Source organism: Polypterus senegalus, chromosome 15 (assembly GCF_016835505.1).
Source record: "Polypterus senegalus isolate Bchr_013 chromosome 15, ASM1683550v1, whole genome shotgun sequence".
NCBI lineage: Eukaryota > Metazoa > Chordata > Cladistia > Polypteriformes > Polypteridae > Polypterus > Polypterus senegalus.
The window spans coordinates 115,380,138-115,393,168 of record NC_053168.1 but is presented as its reverse complement, the minus strand read 5'-3'; the positions used below and the strand labels follow the sequence as shown (position 1 = coordinate 115,393,168).

At 37.9% G+C, this 13,031-nt stretch overlaps 1 protein-coding gene across 1 annotated transcript in view; it reads right to left on the bottom strand.

Moving 5' to 3' along the window:
- Positions 1–13,031, bottom strand: part of fam83hb (family with sequence similarity 83 member Hb) — an 88,062-nt gene that overhangs the window by 35,190 nt on the left and 39,841 nt on the right. The window lies entirely within an intron of this gene.

Genomic DNA, 13,031 nt, shown 5'->3' with positions numbered 1-13,031 from the left:
TTCTATTAAAATAATTGAAAACCAGCAAAAAAAAAAGCAGGCTAACAATATATGAAGGTCAAAAATCAACTGCCGTTTGAACGTGTAAGACTTAGTGGGTCTGCCATGAGCATACACTGTCTGCCAGCACATTAATAAATAATTAGCAATGGGTGTTCAATGTTTTGCAACAATGGGGTCCATAGTCACTGCTCAATAATTCAGTTTAGTGATAATCTGGCACACATGGCAACAAGCAAAGCTATAATCATGTAGAAGTACAAAAGCAAGGTGGAACACGAGATAACATGAAACACAGAGAGTGTTTATATATACAATGCATTCAAAACGTGTCCAGACCCCTTTACCTTTCACATTTTGTGCTAAAATTGTTTAAATCCATTTTTCCTTCATCAAGCTACACTTAATATCAAGAATGACAAAGCAAAACAGAATTTGGAAATTTACTAAGCATTAAAAACTGAAATATCACATTGACACTAGACCTTTTGCAACTGCACTTGAAATCTAGCTTAAATGCTTCCAGTTCTATTGATTACCAAGGAGATGTTTCGACACCCAAGTTCACCTGTGGTGAATTCATTTAATTAGAGATGATTGGGAAATACACACACCTGTCTATCAAATAACGATACTACAAAAAATGTCTGCATCGTTGAAGGTTCCCAGGAGAATCATGGACTCCATAATTCATTAAGTAAAGTTAGGAATAGCCACAACTCTTCCTAAATCTGGCCAAACTAAGCAATCAGAGGTGAAGGGCCACAGTAGGAGAGGTGGCCAAAAACCAGATGGTCACTCTAACTGAGCTTCAGAGAACCTGTGTGCATATGGGATAAAGTTCCAGATTGACAAGCATAAGGCAGGACCTTGAAGACTAGTCTGGGCTGAGAAAAAGCTGAATGTAAAAAGGCATAGTACTTTTGATACACCATTTGCATTTTCTATGTAACTAACTAACTAAATGTTTTTCTATATACTTTTAGGGTATTTTTATCGGGGGGGGTATGGGTGGGGTTAAGGATTTTAACCTAGGACTGGGTTCAAATCCTGCTACTGACACGGTGTGACCATGAGCAAGTCATTCCACATGCCTGTGCTCCAAATGGAAAAATAAAATAAATGTAACCAGTTGTATCTCAAATTCTGTAAATTGCCTTGGATTACATACATATATACACACACATACACATACATATATATATATATACATACACAGTGGTGTGAAAAACTATTTGCCCCCTTACTGATTTCTTATTCTTTTGCATGTTTGTCACACAAAATGTTTCTGATCATCAAACACATTTAACAATTAGTCAAATATAACACAAGTAAACACAAAATGCAGTTTTTAAATGATGGTTTTTATTATTTAGGAGATAAAAAAATCCAAACCTACATGACCCTGTGTGAAAAAGTAATTGCCCCCTGAACCTAATAACTGGTTGGGCCACCCTTAGCAGCAATAACTGCAATCAAGCGTTTGCGATAACTTGCAATGAGTCTTTTACAGCACTCTGGAGGAATTTTGGCCTACTCATCTTTGCAGAATTGTTGTAATTCAGCTTTATTTGAGGGTTTTCTAGCATGAACCGCCTTTTTAAGGTCATGCCATAGCATCTCAATTGGATTCAGGTCAGGACTTTGACTAGGCCACTCCAAAGTCTTCATTTTGTTTTCTTCAGCCATTCAGAGGTGGATTTGCTGGTGTGTTTTGGGTCATTGTCCTGTTGCAGCACCCAAGATCGCTTCAGCTAGAGTTGACGAACAGATGGCCGGACATTCTCCTTCAGGATTTTTGGTAGACAGTAGAATTCATGGTTCCATCTATCACAGCAAGCCTTCCAGGTCCTGAAGCAGCAAAACAACCCCAGACCATCACACTACCACCACCATATTTTACTGTTGGTATGATGTTCTTTTTCTGAAATGCTGTGTTCCTTTTACGCCAGATGTAACGGACATTTGCCTTCCAAAAAATTCAACTTTTGTCTCATCAGTCCACAAGGTATTTTCCCAAAAGTCTTGGCAATCATTGAGATGTTTCTTAGCAAAATTGAGACGAGCCCTAATGTTCTTTTGCTTAACAGTGGTTTGCGTCTTGGAAATCTGCCATGCAGACCGTTTTTGCCCAGTCTCTTTCTTATGGTGGAGTCATGAACACTGACCTTAATTGAGGCAAGTGAGGCCTGCAGTTCTTTAGACGTTGTCCTGGGGTCTTTTGTGACCTCTCAGATGAGTCGTCTCTGCGCTCTTGGGGTAATTTTGGTCAGCCGGCCACTCCTGGGAAGGTTCACCACTGTTCCATGTTTTTGCCATTTGTGGATAATGGCTCTCACTGTGGTTCGCTGGAGTCCCAAAGCTTTAGAAATGGCTTTATAACCTTTACCAGACTGATAGATCTCAATTACTTCTGTTCTCATTTGTTCCTGAATTTCTTTGGATCTTGGCATGATGTCTAGCTTTTGAGGTGCTTTTGGTCTACTTCTCTGTGTCAGGCAGCTCCTATTTAAGTCATTTCTTGATTAAAACAGGTGTGGCAGTAATCAGGCCTGGGGGTGGCTACGGAAATTGAACTCAGGTGTGATACACCACAGTTAGGTTATTTTTAACAAGGGGCAATTACTTTTTCACACAGGGCCATGTAGGTCTGGATTTTTTTTTCTCCCTAAATAATAAAAACCATCATTTAAAAACTGCATTTTGTATTTACTTGTGTTATATTTGACTAATGGTTAAATGTGTTTGATGATCAGAAACATTTTGTGTGACAAACATGCAAAAGAATAAGAAATCAGGAAGGGGGCAAATAGTTTTTCACACTACTGTGTATATATTTTATTTTACATATATATCTTAATTAAGCTTTGTTTTAGATAGGTACAGTACTTTACAGAAAAAATTAAACATTACAACAGCTTATAATTATGAGAAGCATTTTCTTTCTGTCTGTGCCATATATAGTATTGATGCATATTTGTGTAAATATTTTATTAAAGTATGCATTTTAAGGAAATTTGATTAATTTTAGTATTTTTCTAAGGTCACTGAATAATACCCTACAGAATTTCATGTTGTTAATAAAAAAATAACAGTTAAGACCTGTAATCTATAATGTAATCATAAAAATACACTTTAAAATAGGACACAAAAGGCATCTGGTTATGCTGGAGTTTAGTGTAATAAGTTTTATAAAGGAATGAAGAGAAAAAAAGCTGAATCAATATCGGAATTGTCCGATCAAGCAACAAGAAATCGGTGATCGGTATTGGCCTTAAAAACCCTCACATCGGAACATCCCTACTTCTATTATTATATCTCTTTCCTCAAGCAGGGTAAAGATCCCACACTGTATTCCAGCTATCATCCATTATCACTAATGAATTCAGACGCCAAGTTATTAGCAAAAGTTTTGGTTCTCCAGGTCAAATTCATAATTCCAAAACTGATTCAGTCTGACCAGACTGGCTTTGTGGCATCTCGCTATGCAATTGACATGTGCCAGCTTTTGTATATTTTAAGTGTGGCTCCTTCGCTCTCAGCCACAACAGCACTCTTCTTACTTGATGCAGAAAAGACCTTTGATAGGATGAATTGGAAGATTTTGTGGAAAGTTATAAGCTAAATGGGGTTTAATACTATATTTATTAACATGATTAAATCACTATATGCTTGTCCTGTGGGTTCAGTTTTAATGATCTGTCATGTTCCTGTCAGGTGTTATGGGGTACTAGGCAGGGTTGTCCATTATTTATCTCCTCACTGGAGCCTCTCGCTATCATTCTCCATGCACTGGACACCTTTTTTTGCCCACCTTGATAATATAGTCCATAAGTTATCTTTATATGCTGGATGACATTCTTCTGTTTCCAGGAAATGCTCCTTCCAACATCCCCCACGTTATTATTTTGTAGATACAAACCATTATCGGGCTATAAAATTAACTGGAACAAATCTGAAAACTGAAAAGAATCATGATCTCCCGACTCAAATCCTGGGCTGGTGTATCTGGCTTAGCCCTCGACTGGTTCAGGTCATATTTCTGCAACAGGACTCTCAGAGTCATGCTAGACGATTTTTCATCTGAATCAGTCCCACTCCCATGTGGGGTCCCCCAGGGTTCCATTTTAGGGCCACTACTTTTTCAATCTACATCCTGCCTTTAGGTGCAATTTTTAGAAAACATGCAATTTCATATCACCTATATGCTGACGACTGCCAAATTTATTTCTCCCTCAAGCCAACTGACTCCACCAAACCTCTCCTCGACTGCCTATCTGACATTAAGGACTGGCTGGCTGTAAACTTCCTTCACCTGAACGATTCAAAAACCGAGGTCATTGTTTTTAGTCCCGACTGCAAACAGGCTCCACCCCTTGGCCTCGTTTCTCTTCCCATTCCAGTAACTTCGTCTGTCTCCAATCTTGGAATCAAAATGGATACGTTCCTGAAAATGGATGCTCAAGTCAACAGCACAGTAAAATCCTGCTTTTTCCATCTAAGGCGAATCGCCAAACTCAAGCCTATTCTTTCTAACCACCTCCTGGAATCAGTAATTCATGCATTCATTACGTCCCGGCTTGACTACTCTAATTCCTGCCTTTTTGGTATCAGTAAAGCCACGCTTTCTAGACTCCAACTGGCTCAAAATGCGGCTGCAAGGCTTCTAACTGGAAGTAGCAGAATCCAACACATTTCACCAATTTTGAAAACCCTACACTGGCTGCCGGTTAGATTCAGAATCGATTTTAAGATTCTCCTCCTAACCTATAAGGCATTAAATGGTCTAGCCCCCGCCTATTTGAGTGTCTTGCTCCATTGTCACAATCCCCCTCGTGTTCTTAGATCCACAGATCAGCTGCTCCTAACCGTTCCCAAGGCACGTTTTAAAGCTCGTGGTGAAAGGGCTTTCTCCGTCTGTGCACCCAGGCTCTGGAACTCCCTGCCCTTAGTGGTTAGGCAAGCCGCTTCAGTCGCCACATTCAAATCTCGCCTAAAAACGCACTTCTTCACATTGGCTTTTAATTCTTAACCGGTTTCATTTTCCACTTGCCTTTTGCTATTTTCTCTATTTTATTTGGTCCCTTGACCTGTTTTTAGTATCTCTGTTTTAATTCTCTCCTAATGTTTATTTTTAATATTTTGCTTTTAGTCCTGCTTGTTGTAACTGTACAGCGCTTTGGTCAGTTGTAATGCTGTGTTTTTAAGCGCTCAACAAATAAATATGGCATGGTATGGTAAATCTGCAATCCTCCTTATAAACTGTGCTTGTCAGTGTCTTTCTTTTCCTTCCCTTCGAAACAGTTATTCCCATTGTTAACTTTTTCAAATATCTAGGAATCACCATTATATCCTCCATTACTGACACTGTGCATTCAAATTTCCACACCTTTTTCAATGAGATTAATGCTCTCTTGGTATAACCTATCTCTCTCCTTTCAGACCTATTTGGCAATCATTAAAGTGAAAATTACTTCTTTCCTAATTTTGTGAGTTCAATGCTCCCTCTTACCCCACTTTCTTTCCTTTTATGCCAGGTCAAATCAGACATCAACTCTTTTTTTATGTAGCGGTAAAAGCCAGATTGGATGGAGGCATTTCTCTTCCTGATTTTTAATTATTTCATTGGTCATATGTCCTGTGTCTAATCTCACTGTGCTTAAACCCTCCACTTTCCCATCTGTCCCGACTACTCATAGAAACAAATCTTGTGTCCCACTCATACTTTGCAGCAGGAGTCATTTATTAAGTTTAAAAAAAAGGGAGTAAAAGATTATAATCCTCTTATAAATTATGTACTGAGTGTTTGGTACAAGTTAGAAAACCACCTTGGCTCCGCACTGGCACTCCCTCACACCATTTTTCTGCAATAGTACTCTAAACATGGGTGGGCAACCTATCTCCTATCCGATTTGGCTTCAGGAGGTATCAATCTGCAATTTCTTTGATGGAACCGGGTTTTGAAGGACAAATATACTATACCATCCTCCTCATTCTTTTTCTGTTTGCAGATTAAGTTTGTTCTCAGGACTTATGGAACAAGTTCTTCTGCACCGGTTCCCAATTATCCATTATTCAACTATTTTTTCTTGCCCTTGTTCTCCATTAAACACATTTTTGTACGTCCACCTTTGTGATGCCAAAACGCTGCCTATTCCAGTCACTTAGAAATGGATCACCAATCTGTCTCTGTTATGCTGGAACACAAATTTTCAAAAAAATTAAAAATTCTTCTGGAAATTCTAACCATCAACACGTTCAACCAAAAAAAATGTCCACAGAGTTTACCATTACTCTAGAAGGTTTTTCCTGATGGGTTTAACTTCAGATCCACTCAGCCACCAATGTTCCCTTAATGCATAAGGCACCTTTCTCTACATGTTCTGGGAATGTCCTACTTTTGCTGTTCTTTGGGCCTCAGTTGCTTCTGAGCTCCCTTCTGTTTTATCTATATCTTTATCTTAATATCCTGTTACTCTATTTTTGTTAGATTTCTCTACTTCTCTTTCTTTGTGTTCATCACCAGTGCATTATTTCACTAGCTGCAATAGCAGCCAAAGGTCTAATAGCTTCCCAATCGAACAATCCTGAACCTGTCTCTTTCTCTGTCTGGAAGTCGTCTTTTAACAATCTTGTTCTATTATGGATGAATGGAGTACCTGCACGTACTATTAGTAAATGGGAAAACACCATCTCCTTAATCAAGTTGTAGTTGACAGCGAACCCTTGAAACAATCTGGTATAATTTCAGTAGTTTCAGTGACCCATGTGTGTTATCAATTCTAACTTTACTCAACCCTTTTTATATAGCTCTGGGGTGGGGTGGGTGTTCTCTTACTAGTTTATCTATGAAAATGTCCTTAAAACAATCTGTTACTGTCCTGTAATTTTTCTGAATTCAAATAAAAAAAAAAAACTGATCACAAAAATTGCATTGCATTCATCATTCCAACAGATGGCACATCTCAAGCATTTGTAGTAATAACATACATTACCATAAATGTTTGTGATATACCGTCTTTTGAAAATGACATACAATACATATGTAGAGCACAACACATTCAAGTTTTACATTTATTAAGTATTGCAAGCTTGCCCCTTTTTTCTGTCAGCCAATAATTAATCACCTGATGGAGTCTTTGCCCATGAGAAATTGTTACAGGTACAGCGAGTTCAGCTGTAGGCTCAGTGCTTTTTTCTTTTTTAAATTCTGCCATGGTACATAAAACATGTGACATCAGACAGATAAGCCATTTTTCTGTTTTCAAGCTTGAAAACACCCATGTTTCTTATTCCTCATAGCTACATTACTTGCATTGCTGCTTCTGGGTAAGAACTTGTTGGCTGTCAGCTCTCACATGGACACACAGCACACCCCCTACGACTTAAGACAAAACCAATTTGATTTTGTCAGGTCAAGTCGCAGACTAGTTAGACTGAATTGCTGAATATGTCACTCTACACAACTGGCAATCACAGGAACACAAGGTAAGAGAATAATGTTGTGTAATGTAACATGGTCAACTAGCACATTTTCTGTACTAATAATCCTGAAAGGCAAACAAAGATGAAATGACTTTGGTATGAGTGACAGCATGTTATGTAAAAAATGAATTTATCCACCCCAGCCCACAATGGTATATGAAGACGTTATTCAAGGCAGCAAATGAACCCTGCTAAATGAAACTCATCTTGCTGAGCTAAATTGAAACACCACTTTCTCTAATGTTATGCCATCTTTAGATCTTCACTAACATGGAATACAAACTGCTTTACAAAACATAACCTAGCTTCATGTTTTGGAACTACCTCACTGTCACTCTCTATTGGCTTGCTGTTTCGAATTTTCCCTTGTCAATGGTTTCTGTTCAGATTGCTCATGTTCTCATTTCCTGGACCTTTCCACCCCCTCTCTCAGCCCAACCTCCTCCTCCTCCTACTCTCAGCCCAAACTAGCAAAGGTTGTTCTCTCTGGGGTTGATTCTTGGAGAGCTTCTTTCTATTGACTAACTCTTCTTGAACTCACAGCACTGATAATTAATCAAGCATCTGGTTCCAACATCAGGGAGTGGCTTTCAGTCATCAGCCTTGTGGGTGAATCTCTACATGGTGGCTAGAGATGATGGGAACTACATTTTTTGTTTATTTTGTTTTCTTGCGACAATGGCTTATCTTATTATCTCAGTATCTTGCAATTTCATGCAATATGTTTCTTTCTGTATTTTACTTATTGTTTGATAAAAATTTGTTCACAAAAAAACAACAACATAACTTACATTCTTCGGTCTGCTTTATACAAACTCCCTGCAAGGTTGTGGATGGGAAGATAGAGATTTGGGCAGATCTGTAGTAAGATACAAAACAGCAATGGACACAGCGCCAATATACTGCAAGCTTCACAAAACACAATCTTTAGCTTTCAATCTTAAAGAAACTTTCACAATGTGAAACACAGCACAAATATGCTTCTTATACTGTATATCACCTTTCATGACGAAGATAAAGAGAAAGCACCTTAATATATATTTTGCAATGATTGAATAAATTACAAAAGAATTGTAATTCTTTTATTTATTTATTTATTTATTTAATTTATTTTATAAGTGAAGATCACTGCATGATCAATTAAACTATGTTGAAGCAAACTGTAGAAAAAGTAATGAACCTTCATATTTTAGAGGATTAAATCAAAATAATTTTAGCCATAATTGACTTCTAGGTTTCAAAAAAATAAAAAAAACAGTATGTTTTTAGTTAAACTTAACTGACTAATATGAACTACCAAATATCTGAAAAGAAAAAAATGCTCCAATGACACAGCGATTTCAACAAAGTCAGGTCTCATGTAACCAGCAGCTGGCTGCCAGGAATGAGTGGGAGTGTCTCCATGATATTCCACATTTAAAAAAAAAAAAAATCAGCTGCTTGAATGAATGCCCAGCTAAAGCAGAGTTCATTGTCAAGGACCAACAACACACTGTGCAGCAAGACATCTCGGTACACAGTGGTAATGTAGAATACAGAGAACACTGCACCACAGATAAGACCGCAGCAAGAGACAACAGGCCCCGGCAGGCTTTGGCCATTTTTCTCTTTGCACCTGGTCACAGAACCAACTTTAACTTTCTTTTTGATTTTGAACTGATTAAGATACACAGCTAAAGGAGGAATGCACAGATTTGGCACAAGGTGCCGCCAGCTAAACTGGGCATGTTGCACAATGTCTTTGACTGAAGTACACAAAAAGCCAGCAGGCACATTTTCTTATTGCTACATATCACAGGGCACAGTTGATTCAGTTTGTTCAGTTCCCGGGATAGAAGGCTACATTTACGGTCCCATTTGATTTAATCACTCCTCTGGAGTAGCTTGCAAAAGAGCTCATTATGGTGCTAAATGTGAAAAGCACTATATAAAACTGATCTGATTGGTAGATTCACATTTTTGGCAGGAATGAAAGTAGTTACGTTCCTTATGCAAGTTTCAGCATTCTCAACACATTGGAGGCTCCTCCAGAGGTCATAGGGCAGGCGTATGGAATTCAGTTCTGGAGGGCCAAGCTTTTAGTGCAGGCAGTTATTTAATAGGTCTGATTTGTTACCAGAATCTGTTTGCCCATTTCTGCCCTAACAGGGCAAATTTGGAGTCACGCCACATTGTCTGTTTAGCTTTCAGGGTGTCAACTTTGAGTGACAAGGTAATCCATCTCTCAGGCAAGCTTCTGATGAACTCCCTGCATAACCACATCTTAAATGGGGGTTTTATTGAGTCCTAGTGGAGCCTTTCACACATTAACAAACTGTTACACTGGCTCATACATAAAAGCTAACTGAAAAAGTAAGAAGATGATAATAAAAAAGAATGGCAGTATGTTAAAACAAACCTGAAAGATAGCATTTGTTCCTTACTATTAGACAAAATTGTCAGGTACAAGGTTTAGGAGCTTGAATTACAGCTTCAATGACATTGTACTCTTATTTTTGTAAAAACGGAACGCATAGTATACACACCATTGACTGTGGCCCAAGAACCTTTTACATTTTTAGATTTAACTTTTTAAATTACTGTATTTAGTCTGTATAAGGCCTAGCATTTCTTATCTTATCTGTCTCCTTGTAAGTGGAATTTGAACATTCTATGTGCGTTTTTTTTTTTTTGTTTTTTTTGTTATGTTTTGTTTTTTTTTTTTGCTGGAAACTATATCCCAAAGACATGCAGGTAAAATTAAATCAAGACTCTAAATTAGCATTGTGAGTGAGAGTGGAATGGACCAACTCTCTGTCCAAGGTTCATTTCTACTGCATGTTCACTGCTGACAGGATATGCAATTGGCTCGCTGCAAACCTAAAATAATAAGGCTCACTTTGACTATTAATTTATGCTTCTCTTTCTTTATAAATGTTTAATTTCATATGTACCATGGTACAAGCAGGATCAAGCACTGGGCAAGATGGAAATCCATTACAGAGCACACTCACCCATACCCTCTGTCACTGCCTCTATAATTTAATCGAGTTTCCAAAAGGCATGAATTGTTTGATCTTCCACAGTATGAAAGTAAAAGAGTATCTAGGAATTAAATTTGGCTATTTGAGGAGCACTAGGACCAAGCATGAAACTTTCTGTCTGCTTTTCCCCATAGTGCTCTTTGGCTTATTTCACAGTTTCAGACAAAGACTGAGGGCAAGTAAATGTCTGAGGTGGTGCCTTTCAAAATCCTACTGACCATTTCTATGTAATAAAGCACTCCCAGAAAGGAACTTCAGCTTAATAAATTGCTTTGATGTAGAGAGAGAGAGAGAGAGAGAGAGAGAAGTATTGCATAAACATTAGTAGGAACAGTCTATATTAAATTGCCAGGGACCTTGACTTCATTCTGTTTCTTGTCTTAATTTTTTTTTTTGTCAAAAATATTTTTGCAAGAAGCCTAAAGTAAAATAATAATAAAAATAAAATAGAAACGTATATGACAACACAGTAAGTATAATTAATATTGTCTTAGTGTAAAACTTTGTAACAATCTGTAAGACACAATATCTGAAGAAGATATTTAGGAAAAGTTTTCTATTTTTTTACCTCATGAAATGTTTCTATAAAATGTCATTACAGACAACATTTCTTGTAAATATTCTGAGTTTGGCAACAGTTTGCCTTGTTCAGGACCATCTGCAACCTTGACAACAACATCTGGAAAACTTCTAACTCTTGATAATGCAACATATAACTGACCGTGGCTGAATACTGGTTCTGGCAAGTAAATGCCAACTTTTTGTAAGGTTTGCTCTTCTGAGTTGTTCTCTTTTAGCGTTTTTCTGACGCTCATTTTCTTTTTCTTCAATCAATCTATTTGCTCGTATTTTTCTTTGTCTTTAAGCCTTTCTTTAGTTGATGTTTACTTGTTGAGCTGACCGTTTTTCCAGGAGATGTTGCTTATAGGATTTGATTGTTTGTGTCTTTTGTCCTACTTGACGTGTCCTTTATTTTTTGGGTGGCATGTTGTTAGTAGATATGTCCGTAATATTTTTTTGTTTTATTACTTTATTTTACTCTGTAGCACTTTGAGATCATTCATATAAAGTGCAGTATAAATAAAATGTATTATTATTATAATTATTATTATTATGAATATTTTCTCTTACAGTAATACTGGCTTGTATGTGGCTATAATATGCGTCAGTGTATCGTGTGCCTTTAATTTTCTCTTGCAGTAATACTGGTTTATATTTCCGTAAAATGCCTGTAATTTTCTCTGACAGTAATTCTGGCTTTGATGTCCATAATATGACTTTAATTTTCTGTCACAACAGTGGGCAATCAGCAGAGTGTCCCCAAGCAACTGATGTAATGTGTGGCGTGCAGTTGATTATTGTGACTGTGTCGTCTCCCCAGCAAGTACTGTGTAGTTTCCCAGCAAGTATTTTAATCTGTGCTGGCGTGTAGCTGATTATTGTATGTATGGCATCTCCCCAGCAATGGATTTTATGTGTGCGGTGGCGACTACCTAATCAGCACTCTCCCCAGCAATTATGTCTTTTATTTGCTTATCATGCGGTGCCGCGGTTAGGCCATTCACTGTGTGCGCATAGGTTGGACACGGTGCGATGTGCGTTGTGGCCCCGCGCTTGCGCACTTCACCAGAAGACACACACACACGGACACCTGGACGCACACAGGGCTTTTATTAAAAAGGATATATATATTTTGTGGCGGGCAGCCGGGAGATGGAGTTCTCCACAACCCTGTGGGGATCAGGGGTGGCCACTAGGGGGTGCTGCATGGATCCTGGAGCCAACATGGACACCTCTACAGCCCCGCCCATAAGTGCAATTAGCAATAAGTGATCAAAGACCTGAAGCACTTCCAGGTGGGCTATAAAAAGGGCCAGCATTCACCACTCAGTAGCCAGAATCGGGAGGACAAGGACAAAGATGCCTGGGAGGAGTGGTGGTGCCAAGGTGGAGGATTGTGTGTTGTGGGTTTAGTGCTTTAGGACACATACATACATACATACATATACACACATATATATATATATCGCGTCTAACACTGAAACATATACTGTAATTATAAAATTAATACATAAATCATTAAGTAAATACACACTGAATCATAAATTTAATGTAGAATGAACACAAAGGAATTTTAAAACAATTAATGGCATAGTTTATATTCAAACAATGACCTTAATCCTGAAATTTTAACAAAATACTACTTGAGCAAGTACAACCCGAATTTGAATGGCTTCCTAAAAGGTAAGTTGAAAAGAAGGCAATAACAAAACAAGGCCAATGTATTAATTATCATATTGGCATAGCATATAGAACAAAGACATGTCAAATTAAAAAGGAAATCATCCAAATAACTGTTCACTTTGAATGCACTGCTGAAGACTCATTTTATTGTCACTCCCCTTCGGACAGTTTAGCAAATGTATAGATTTAATGCTTCTTTGGTTGGCTGGTAGAATTATGGGGTGTCTTGGGATTTTTTGGGTTACACAAAGTGTGTAACCATAGGAAAACGGTTGGAAA